We start from the raw sequence: 12,682 nt of genomic DNA, 5'->3' as shown, positions 1-12,682 counted from the left end.
CAGTGGTTCTCAACCTTCTGGCCTTTTAAATACAGTTCCTCATGTTGTGACCCAACCATAAAATTATTTTCGTTGCTACTTCATAACTGTAATGTTGCTACTGTTATGAATCGTAATGTAAATATCTGATATGCAGGCTGGTCTTAGGCGACCCCTGTGAAAGGGTCGTTTGACCGCCAAAGGGGTCGCGACCCACAGGTTGAGAACCGCTGGTTTAATCTAAGTGGGATCTAGTCAGACATGAACTTGAGGAAGACCACTGGCTGAGATGTGGTGTGTGTTCAAGAAAAGATGTGTGTGTGTGTGGGGGGGACCCAGTAGGGAAGCTGTTGCAATAATTTGGGCAGAAGATGATGGTGTCCTTGAGTAGGAGAAGAGGACAGATTTGAGAGTCACTTAGGAGTTAACGTTGTCAGACTTGAGGGGTTGCATGTGGGTATGCAAGAGAGACTCATGTTATGGATAATTCTCTCATTTCTGGTTAGCAATTGGGTGGATGTTGGTGCCACTGAGATGAGCAACTCAGGGAGGGAAGCAGGTTTGGGAGGGGTGGTGGCAGGGGTGAAGGGATGAGCTCATTTTGAATGAGATGAAATTGATATGCTTGTGGAAGATCTTAGGGAGAGACAGTGTAGAGTTGGATAAGGAGCACAGGGGACAGGCCTGGCTTCTGTGTGCAGATCTGATGAGAGCAGGTGAAATCCACCAGCCAAGGGTGCAGAGAAGGAGGAGAGGGACTAGGAGAGAACTCGAGAACCATGAGGCTTAAGGAAGGAAGAGAGCCGGCAGAGGAGACTAAGAAGGAGTGGGTCAGACAGATTGAGGGAGTCCCCTGGAGTGGCCAGTATTGTCCGGTGCTGTGCAGACAGGCAAGGACTGGAAAGGGGATGCCTGTTTTATCAGCAGGGAAGGCAGGAGTGACCTTGTCCATGCTGGGCAGAGGCCAGAAGAGGAACAAGGTAAGTAATCGGGGGCCCGTCAGTGTGGAGAACTCGTGCAGGAACTGTGGCTGTGCGGGGAGGACAGAGGCAGCGCAGTGCCGGCGGTGTGTGGCTCCGCTGGGCGTGCTTGCTGTAGTGCTGGGTGAAGCGTTAGTGGAGAGGAATGCTGCTCCTGTGCTTCCTTCCTCCTCATACTTACTGCGCTGTTATGCGTCCTCTTCAAAATGTTTTCATTGTGTGTGCATTTCTGCTTAGAGACACTATATTTAATATATACGGTTGATTCACTAACATTAAACTCAATGGCCAACAGAACTCTAACTGCAGCCTGAATGAAGCTTAGCTAACATATTTTTTCCATAAGGCACATGACAGCCTTCTTGCACTTAGGAACTAGATAGCGCGATGCTTGGGGACATTTTAAACAGCTGAATCACCAGCAAAAACACAAAAATTCGAAAGTCATGACATTGAATAAACCGCAAAAAGGACAGTTGTTTACAGTCTGAGAGCTGAGACCAAAAGGCAGAACATTGTTGTCTTGGACCTCAGCTGGGAATGTGTACATTGGGCAAATCAAGGTTTTTACCACTTTGCCTGTGTCCACAAATAACCAGGAAAAATAATCAGGAAAGGGCTATGAGTTTGTTTTTACAAATGTTTTATTGAGTGTAGACATCTGGAATACCGTAAAACATGCATTATCTCTAGATTCAAAAAGGAGCAAGCTCAGTGGTTAGAGCACTGGCCCGGGCACCCAAGGGTCTCAGGTTTGATTCTAGTTTGATTCTAGATGTACCTGGGTTGCAGGTTCACTCCCTGCCCTGTTCAGGGCTCATGTGGGGGGCAACCAATTGATGTGTCTCTCTCATATCGATGTCTCTCTCTCTTTTTTTTATTGATTAAGTTATTATATATGTGTCCTTATCCCCACGTTACCCCTCCATCCCCCCCACTCATGCCCTCACCCCCCTGTCGTCTGTGTCCATTGGTTAGGCCTATATGCTTGCATATAAGTCCTTTGGTTGATCTCTCCCCCTTATCCCCACCCTCCCCTACCTTCCCTCTGAGGTTTGACGGTTTGATCGATGCTTCTCTGTCTCTTTCTTTCTCCCTCTTTTTCTTCCACCATCCCTCCCCTCTTCCCTCCCTTCTACTTTCTCTGAAAAAGCAATGGAAAAAACATCCTCTGGTGAGGATTAACAAAAAATAAAAAGAAAAATGTGTCAGGGTTGGTTGGCGTACATGATGGAGATCAATGAAGTATCCTGAGAGTAATATGGTTCCTGAAAAACTTCTACAGTTTGGAGTAGGGTCTCAATCACATGAAGGGCAAAGCTGTTCACTTTGCCTTTAGAGAACTGGCATTTCATTGGATGTACACAGTATTTTAATTTTTTTTAAGTCATTTCACTTCTGAAGTCCCTCTTTCTTTTTTAAAATATATTTTTATTGATATCAGAGAAGAAGGGAGAGGGAGAGAGAGATAGAAACATCAGTGAGAGAGGATCATTGATGGGCTGCCTCCTGCATGCCCCCTACTGGGGATGGAGCCTGCAACCTGGGCATGTACCCTGACCGGGAATCAAACCATGACCTCCTGGTTCATAGGTCGACACTCAACTGCTGAGCCTCACTGGCAGGGCCACCATATTTTAGTTTTAAAACAAAAATAATTCTGTTTGTAGAAGATCCCACCCCCACCTTTGTGTGACCCTTCAGATTTTAGAAATTTAAATGTAAAAAAAAAATCATAGGCCTTTTGGAAATTTTACGTTTATCTGAGTAATACTTAAAACGTATTTCTTCTTCTATTGCTGAGGTGTATTAAATTTGAAGAACATAATATCTCCATCTCCAACAATATAATTTCTGCCTTGTTGTCTGTACTTCCCAGCGGCCTTGACTGCATTTTCAGAATCTTCCTCTTTAAAATCTTCATATTTCATGACTTCAGCCATAGTGAATCCTTTCTGAAAATCTGTGTGACTCTTTCCTGCAGCTTGAGGAGCCTTCGTCCCTCTCCTGGGTCCATGCACGCACTTCGAGGGGCTGCAGTGAGAAAGTATTCTAGCTGGCTGGGCGCTGCACCCTCAGCCTTCATGGTCTGTGGCAAAGCGCTCTGTGTCACGTGGGCTTCCAGATGCTTCTGCCTCTCCTCAGCACTCAGTTCTTGCCACTCCAGTTCCCAGGCCCCACTGAACGGAATGACCAAGGCACCTGGGCCAGACCTGCCCACCCACTCTTTAATTTTTATCAACCATTGTTTTTCTTTCTAATGTCGTCTTTTTCAGAAAGATTAACCAAGTAGACCATTGGTTCTGAAGTCAAGAGTAAGTGTGTTTTCAACGCTCAATCTCTTTGTCATTCAAATCATGATGGAAGTGAACAGGTTTCTTTTGCTCTCTAACCCAGGATTTGACTTAACACAAATGTCATATTCGGGTTTTAGTTTTTTACCTCCTCCTCTCACAGACACTTTTCCTAGTTTATCTGTAACGGGCCCAGTCATTTCCTCATCTTTAAGCTGGAGCTCTTCGAGTATTATTTCTACGTCTGGGATAGGACCTGCACTTCCTTCAACATGGGTGATACCAGCATCTTCGAAAGCTCGTGTTAGATGAAAGACTCCATCACAGGCACTAATATGAGATAAGAAGGCATTTCCCAGGCCTTGTCCACTGAGACGAGCACTACCCCCTGCATTTAGAAAGGCCGGGATTTTGCTTGCTGGTCTGTGGTCCTGGCAGAGGAAATAAAGCCTTTCATCTGGCACAGGCTCTGCTCTCATTAGGGTCAGCAGGGCCGAAGGGGGCGTTTTCTGCTAAAGCCTGAGTATCGGTTAGTGCATACATCGAAGGAGGTAGATTTCCCAACATTTGGCCATCCAACAATACTACTTTTCAAGGAGTTTCCAAATCTTCCAATGATTGGGGGTGGCTTAATAACATCAACTCCTGTTTTGGGGGCATCCTGCCCTAGTGAGCAATGGCTGGTCACAGAGGCAGTGGCAGACAGGTCCTACCAACAGCGGGAGGCTGGGAGGAAGGAGGAGAGAGTGCAGGCTCAGCCTCTCCACCTAGCGGCGTGCGTGACGGCAGTGGCCATTCTCTGAGTTTTAATGTTGTGATTACATTTGAGTGAGTCAGTGAATCTGCAACTATAGAATCTACAAATAATGAGGAATGACGGTCTGTCTATATACACACACAGTAGTACTACTATTAAACACATACATTTATGTGTCTGTGGGTGTGTCTGTCTGTTCATTCATCTCTCTATTTTGAAAACCGTGAATTCACACCAATACTTGAAATTCCAGTTTAACACCATTGGGTTCCTTACCTAGTTTTTCGCTGTTTGGGGCCACCATGCCACCACACCCCCACCCCCAGTACCTTTGCTGGCACTTGCCTTATCCTTTTCCCACATAATGACTGGAAGGGAAGAGGGAGGGGTGCAATTATATATTATGATCACATTTATATTCTATAATCCAATTTAAAATAGGATGATATTCAAATATTTTAAAGCCTTTTCTTCCTCTCCTAATTTGAGATAATGCAATCATATTTGAGAAAAACACTAAAAGCTCAAAGCTGACGAGGTGCAGGAATTGAGAACTGACTTTATACTATTGACTTATGGCAGCCATGCCATCTGGGAAAGAGAAACACCTGTTCTAGGCTCAGGTGTGGATCACCGGTTGTGCCAGAGCCTCAGGAGTAGTTGTGACTGAAGACCCATTCTCCCCAGACACCTGGGGGTGTTTGCCTCCATCAGTACATGGCAAGTCCCTGGAGGGCAAGGGACCATGCCTGTGTCACCAGGGCCTGGCATGTGAAGTGACTGGTGAACATTTGTGACTTTATTTGACCACGTTCCACTAGGTAGTTGTCCAGCCTTTGTCTGAAGGCCTTTCCTTATCTCCTAGTGCTCTTGGCCTCTTTCCCTTCAGTTTCTCTGGACACTCATTTCTCTTCTTCCTGCAGGAAGCCTTCCAGGCCCTCCCTGACCAGAGGGATCATTGCGTTTCTGAAGGCTCTGGGGAGTTTTACTATCTAGTAGCTAAACAGAAGCTTTGGAACCCCAACTCTAGCACCTACTAGATACATGGTCAAGAGAAAGTCCCTGAGCTTTCCCCAATCAGTATAATAATCTGTAAAAAGGGGATGAGCAGTGCCTGCCTCCCATGATTCGGGGAGGGTTCCAGGAGACGGTGTTTGGAAAGGACTTGGCACAGTGGCTGTACTTAGTCAGTGTGAGCAAAGGTGTCGGTGGTGAATGACTGTAGATCTGGCACTGAGTGTGTCATGATCAGTTCCGGCCCTTTCCCCAACTTGGTGATAAACTCCAAATTGGGGTAGAGATCTTGTTTCCTCTTTCTTGTTGGTATGCAACCCCCACCCCCGACTTGTCCACCTGTCCCCCTCCTGTCTAAGCCCAGTGCTATGCACCTAGTAGGTATTATAACCTGTTGGTTTGTCGTTGAACAATCTAAGACCTCTGTACTGGGACATAATTTTGCCAGTAGAGCAGTTTCCTTTCTCTTCTCAGAGTGCTGGGAGATGCTGATTATTTTCTCCAACCTTTCTTCTTTTTTTTTGATTATGAGTCAATATTCTGTGTAACACGGTCGATGTCACAGTCTGCTGCTGCTAGGAGGTGTTGTTTTCCAGGCTTTCTCAATGCAAGCACTGCCCTCTGTCCCTATTGGATTCTTAGGCTCTGTTTAGACAAAGATGTGGCTGTACTATTACCCTTCGTTTTACCTTTGAGGAGGATGACAATGAATACCAAAAAGTTCTTAAAACAGAACCCATTGCTAACCTGGTTAACGACCAGCCTGGGCTTTTTTGGTAATGCCTTTTAGTAACAGGATTGGGTTTTGTAAAATCACAGCAGCATGGGATACGGTGGATAATGATTCTGCCTGCTTTTGAAACAGCCTTCCCCCACAGGGAGTGCTGCTCAGCCAGAAGCCACATGGCTGGCTGGCGAGTGCAGCGGTTGTGGCAGGAGCCTCTCCCGCTTCCGCAGCAGCGCTAAGGACCCCTTGGGGAATGTCCGCCTGCCCAGAGCAGACCTAAGCTGGTGGCAGGCAGACATCACTGTGAAAGGGCGCAGGCCTGGCTGAGGGACCCCCCCTCCCCCTGCCCCCAGTGCACGAACGCTGTGCACCGGGCCTCTAGTAACCATATAATTCTGTACTAAAAGATACACGAATGTGGTGGCTATCTTTCTCATAACCTATCTGATACCATGATGGCTACTAAGTGACTAATGGGCAGATAGCATATACAATGTGGATACACTGGACAAAGGGATGTCTAGGACAGGATGGAGCCGGAAGGTGTGAGATTTCATCACACTACTCAGAACAGTGAAATTTAAAACTTACAAATTATTTATTTCTCACATTTTCCATATAATTTTTTCAGGTCTCAGTTGACTTCAGGTAACTGAAACCATGGAAAGCAACACTGCAGACAAGAGGGATTGCCTGTATTGTACGGATTCAGCATTTGCTCTAACACATTAGTGCAAAATGATATTCCAGGGCTATTACATCATCTCTTTCCTAAAGATATGAAGTCAGTTGTCTAAGGTAGAACTGGAAATAAATGTTAGGGATTATTCATAGCTTTGTAAGAGAAGTAACCAGAACTCAGGAATGTGTGGGTGGTAACAGGGGATACAGGTAATAGTTAAAAGCTAAAGCTTGGGGCTCAGACTTCCTTGTTCAAATCCTGGTCCTGCCACTCATTAGCTCTGTGACGATTAGTAATTTTTTTTCTCTCTTTCCCTCAGTTTATTCACCTATCAAATGGGTTTGGTGATTTTATTTTAGTGTTTACCTTCATAGGGTTTTTATAGGGTATTTACAACATGGTTTACATAGAACCAAGCCCATGGAAAACACTGAATAAATGTATGCTGCTGTTCTTATCAATGTATTTTGCTGCTTTTTATTATGATCTGTGCAACAGGGAAAGGGCAGAAATTAAAAATCCACCTTCATAATTACTGAGAATGTGCAACTTATGCTCTGGTTCCTTTAAATTAGGCAAAGCTGTGTTGTCATAGCCAATGGGTCCTGTGTCTTACAAAACTACAAAAGCCGTGTATAGTATGTGTTGCATAGCCAGTGGGTCCTGTGTCCTGTAAAACTTACAAACAGCTGACAGGGAACAAATTAGGCTCACACGCGTTGGCAGAATGTGAAATGGTACAACCTCTTTGGTGTTTTCTTCAGCTTTTCATGTCCTATGCTTTTATTTTTTAAATCTAACTTGTAATTCATATACATTTTATTGTATATAGTATGAGATATGATATAACTTAATTTTTGCAGATAAACAGTTGCCCAGCATCACTCTTTGAATAAACATAACTCCTATCATATGTCCCAGACATTCTACTCCTCAATATTTACCCAAGAAATGTAAGTTTTGTCCTCATGAAGACGTGAACATGAATGTCAAAGGCAGGACAGTGGACACATGCACCTGTGACTATGAGCTCTCTTTATAATAGCCCCAAATTGGAAACGACTTAAATGTCCCTGTACACGTAAAAGGATCAATAAATTGTGCTATATCCATTCAAGGGAATATAACTCAGTAATTAAAAGAAATGAACTATTGATGTATGCAGCAAAATGGGTGACTCTCAAAATAATTATGCTGAGTGAACAAAGCCAGTAAAAGTGCATGTTACATGATTCCGTCCACGTGAAAATTTTAGAAAATGTGAACTAAAGTATAGTGACAGAAAATAGACCATTGGTTGTATGAGGACAATGGAAAGCAAGAGTTGGGAGGAAGGATTTACCAAGGGGTTCAGGAAAACTTTTGAGAGTAATGGGTATGTTTATTATCTTGATTGCCATGGCTGTTTCAAAGGTATATACATACATAAAAATTTATTTGTATATTGTGAAATTGTCACCTAAGCCTTAATAAAAATGTTTTATAAAACTGACCTACTATATATATATATAAGCTTTGCAGCTATATAGCATGATATTTATCAACTAGATTAAATGATGACTTGCTAAATTTTTTGTTAGCTCTTTTGTGTTTTTTTTTTTTTTTGGAATTGAGACATTTACATTATTGTACTGACCTTATAATTAATTATCACAGCACCTAAATAGTCTAAAATTTTTTGCACAGACTTTTAATTTTGCTGCTTAGAAATCTCAATAGCCTTTTTTTTCTAGTTTTCTCGCATTTTTCCCTTTTCTCCTCTGCACTCGACCACCCTACCACCATTCTGCTAAAAAAAAAACATTTCCTCCTCCATTATAACACAAGTGCAAAGGAAGTCCCCCGATTTGACATGACCAGACTTAAAATTAGTTTGTCAAAATTAGTTTAATTAGACTTGTAACTAGTTTGTCAACAAAAGTCAGTTATAGCTGAGGATCATAAAATGTCTTGACCTGAAACACATGTTTAAATTGATTTAAAATACATACGTGTCTTTAACAAACTTCTCTGATGATGAATGAAATTGGAGTTCTGCAACATCTTTCCATCATGAGTCACTTCCATGCTTTGGAGTCTATAATTTCCTATTTGGGGTTCATTAAAATAGAGTGTGACTTTAAAAGACCCGAGGGGTCCCAGACTGCGAGAGGGCACAGGCCGGGTTGAGGGATCCCCCCGAGGGCACAAATATTTGTGCACCGGGCCTCTAGTGTTTTATAAAACTGACTATGTATATATAAGCTTTGCTGCTATATAGCATGATATTTATCAACTAGATTAAATGACCACTTGCTAAATTTTTTGTTAACTCTTTTGTGGTGTTTTTTGGAAATGAGACATTTACAATATTGTACTGACCTTATAATTAGCTATCACAGCACCTAAATAGTCTAAAATTTTTTGCACAGACTTTTAATTTTGCTGCTTAGAAATCTCAATAGCCTTTTTTTCTAGTTTTCTCGAATTTTTCCCTTTTCTCCTCTGCACCCGACCACCCTACCACCATTCTGCTCAAAAAAACATTTCCTCCTCCATTATAAAACAAATGCAGAGGAAGCCCCCGATCTGACATGACCAGACTTACAATTAGTTTGTCAAAATTAGTTTAATTAGTCTTGTAACTAGTTTGTCAACAAAAGTCAATTAAAGCTGAGGATCATAAAATGTCTTAACCTGAAACACATATGTTTAAATTGATTTAAAATATTTACCTGTCTTTAACAAACTTCTCTGATGATGAGTGAAATTGGAGTTCTGCAACATCTTTCCATCATGAGTCACTTCCATGCTTTAGAGTCTATAATTTCCTATTTAGGGTTCATTAAAATAGAGTGTGACTTTAAAAGATATTTGAGGAGTAGTGAGTATAAACCCTTTTTATATTAAAAAAAAAATCTCCCAGTTCATTGACAATTGTCTGGACCTCACCTCACTTGACAGCAATTTTCTTTTTTAGCAATTCACCAAAACATTCTACAGAGTTTTTATTCAAACAGCAGTTCTTTTTGTGCTCATATTTTGTTGTTCCATGTCACATACAGAGAGAAAGGGAGAGGTATAGAGAGTTAGAAACATCGATGTGAGAGAAACATCGATCAGCCGCCTCCTGCAGACCTCCCACTGGGGATGTGCCCTCAACCAAGGCACACACCCCTGACTGGAATCGAACCTGGGACCCTTCAGTCCGCAGGCCGACGCTCTATCCACTGAGCCAAACCGATCAGGGCAGTATAAACCCTTTTTATATTAAAAAAAAAAAAAATCTCCCAATTCATTGACAATTGTCTGGACCTCACCTCACTTGACAGCAATTTTCTTTTTTAGCAATTCACCAAAACATTCTACAGAGTTTTTATTCAAACAGCAGTTCTTTTTGTGCTCATATTTTGTTGTTCCATGTCACATTTAGATATATAAATACATAATCAATATAACTGGCTTGAAGAGGTTTAAGAGCAAACACTCTGGTAGGCATACCATGCAATGTGGTTGTAGCCCACCCATTGAAGAGTTGCTTTTAATTTGTTAAGTTGGTTAAGAAGAAGTTGACTATGAGATTGTCTACTGTATATGCACAAATTTTAGGAAATCAAAACACAGCAAACGATAAATCATTTATAAAGTGAGAAAGCCAGAATTTAAAGACAATAAAATTTAGGTGAAGGCATTGAGAAGTACAGATTGATAGTTACAGAATAGTCACAGGGATGTAAAGTACAGCATAGGGAATATATAGTCAATAATCTACACTAATAAAAGAGAAACATGGTAATTAGCGTACGACCGCTACCCTTCCCATTGGCTACTCAGGGAAAGCCCGGGGAGGGCAGAATAAATCAATTATCCAATATAATAAAAGCCTAATATGCAAATTGTCCCCTCAGGCAGTCATTCAACCAATGATGTGCACTGATGTGCACTGACCACCAGGGGGCGGCGCAGAACATGGCAGGCATTGGCGACGCACTGCGACCTCTTGCCGGCTACCTGGGGGCTGGTACCTACTGACGGGATGGAGGTGCGCTGAGAATGCGGGGTGTCCGCCGAGTTCACTCTCACTCCCCCTGCTACCCTCCCCTGGGACTCCAGGTCTTCCAGGTGAGCTGGGCTGCAGCCAGCACTGACCACCAGGGGGCGGCGCAGAACATGGCAGGCATTGGTGACGCACTGCTACCTCTTGCTGGCTGCCTGGGGGCAGGACGGATGGGATGGAGGTGCGCTGAGAATGCGGGGTGTCCGCCAAGTTCGCTCTCACTCCCCCTGCTACCCTCCCCTGGGACGCCATGTCTTCCAGGTGAGCTGGGCTGCAGCCACAGGAGCTGGTAGGGCTCCCCGTGGTTTTGCGCAGGAGCCGATCTGCGAGGCCAGCCAGGGGAGAGCGCACTGCCCTTCCGGCTTCTGTGTGGTGCTGCTGGGCAGCCCAGAGGCCCACGCTGCACCCCGGCCTGCGGCATCTGGCCGTGCTCACTGCATCTCCACGTGGGGATTGGGCGCCGTGACTCAGGCAGAGGGGGGCATGCAGGGTCCTGGAGGCCCAGGTGCTGCCCAATGCAGCCCAGAGGCCCACGCTGCACCCCGGCCTGCGGCGTCTGGCCGCGCTCACTGCATCTCCATGTGGGGATTGGGTGCCGTGACTCAGGCGGAGGGGGGTATGCAGGGTCCTGGAGGCCCAGGTGCTGCCCAGGGCCCAGAGGTCAGCTGGGACCTGCCCTTCCACGCCAGATGCTTGCACATCGATTGCCAGCCAGGCCTCTAGTATTGTAATAACTATGCATGGTACCAGGTGGGTACTAGTAATATCAGGGAATACTTTCTAACGTATGTGATTGTCTAGCCACTGTGCTATACACCTGGAACTAATACAAAATAATACTGAATGTAAAAAAGTGCGTATTTTTTTATTAAATGAAAAATGTTTTTCATTTAATAAAATGATATGGTTATTCTTTTTTAATTTGTTAATGTGGTGAATTACACTGAAGAATTTTTCTATTATTAAAACTATTCTTCTTAGGTGGGATGGCCCCTATTTGTTTATGCTGTATAATCTTTTATACATACTGTTGAATTTGGTTTGCAAATATCTAGCTTAGGATTTTTGCACCCGAATTCATGAGTGAAATAGACTAGTAATATTTCTTTCACAGAATGTGTTAATTGCATTTTGGAATGAGATTATATTGTCATCATAGAATAATGTAAGGAATTCTTCTCTTTATTATCCTTTTTCTGTTAGAATGAGTTTGTGTACAATTAGGAGAATCAATTTCCTGACAGTTTTGTAGAAATTTCCTATAAAATTTCCTAGTACTGCTTTTATGGTGAGGAATTTTTCACCATCATCTAAATTTCTTTAATAAATGTAGAATTTTCAAAAAATTTCACTAATGTTTAGGTGGATTTTTTTTTTGTCTTTTAGGTGTAGTTTATTATTTCATGTTCTGCTCATGAAAAAAGCAGTGATGCTTATCCTAACACATAAATACTTATTTCTAATTATTTCCTTTCAATAGACTCCTGGAAATGAAATGATACATCTAAAGAGAGTGTCCCTATTTAAGATTCTTAAAGAATATTGCCATATTGACTGCCCCCAAATTGTACCTCCTATGGAGGAGAGTGTATGTTTCACTGTGTTTCTTGCCAGCATGATGAGTGTTTAGATCCCTGCTAACATGATAGAGAATGTCTGGTTTGGATTTGTATTTTAAAGGTGTTATTAAGGATTAACTTTATTTTTACCTTTTATTGTCATGCTATTAGTATTCTTTTGTGATAAATGTGTTACTATTCTTTAACCATTTTGTAGTAGCATATTTTATTTTATTTTTTCTTCAGTTTTATCTAGTTTATCTCTGGTAGATAGTAACTTTTCTCATATGCTACAGATATATTTTCAAAGCTCATTGCTTATCTTTTGACTTAATAATGTTTTTACTTTTTATATCATGAAATGTCTCTGTGACTTCTGCTCTTCCATTGTTTTTACTTAGAAAGATCTTTTATTCCCTGACTCAAGTAAATTGCATAAATCTTACTGTGCAATGCTTTTATTTTAAAAATAGAATTTTTAATTTAAATAAATGTTATTGTGGTATTAGTATTAAGTATGATCTAACGTAATATTTTTTCAGATAAGCAATTTGTCCAGTGCCACTTTTTTAAAAATAATCCTCACCTGAGGATATTTTCCCATTGATTTTTAGAGAGAGGGAAAGACAGAAATATCAATGTGAGAGAAACACA

General features: G+C 42.3%; 1 protein-coding gene and 1 pseudogene across 1 annotated transcript in view; one reads left to right on the top strand and one right to left on the bottom strand.

Annotated features, from left to right (window-relative positions):
- The window catches only part of TLN2 (talin 2), a 434,110-nt gene that overhangs the window by 192,053 nt on the left and 229,375 nt on the right, over positions 1-12,682 (top strand). The window lies entirely within an intron of this gene.
- Positions 2,693-6,205, bottom strand: LOC102240382 (annotated as a pseudogene).

This window comes from Myotis brandtii, unplaced genomic scaffold (genome assembly GCF_000412655.1).
Source record: "Myotis brandtii unplaced genomic scaffold, ASM41265v1 scaffold144, whole genome shotgun sequence".
Classification (NCBI taxonomy): Eukaryota; Metazoa; Chordata; class Mammalia; order Chiroptera; family Vespertilionidae; genus Myotis; species Myotis brandtii.
The sequence above is the reverse complement of the archived record's forward strand: the minus strand, read 5'-3'. Positions and strand labels throughout refer to the sequence as shown.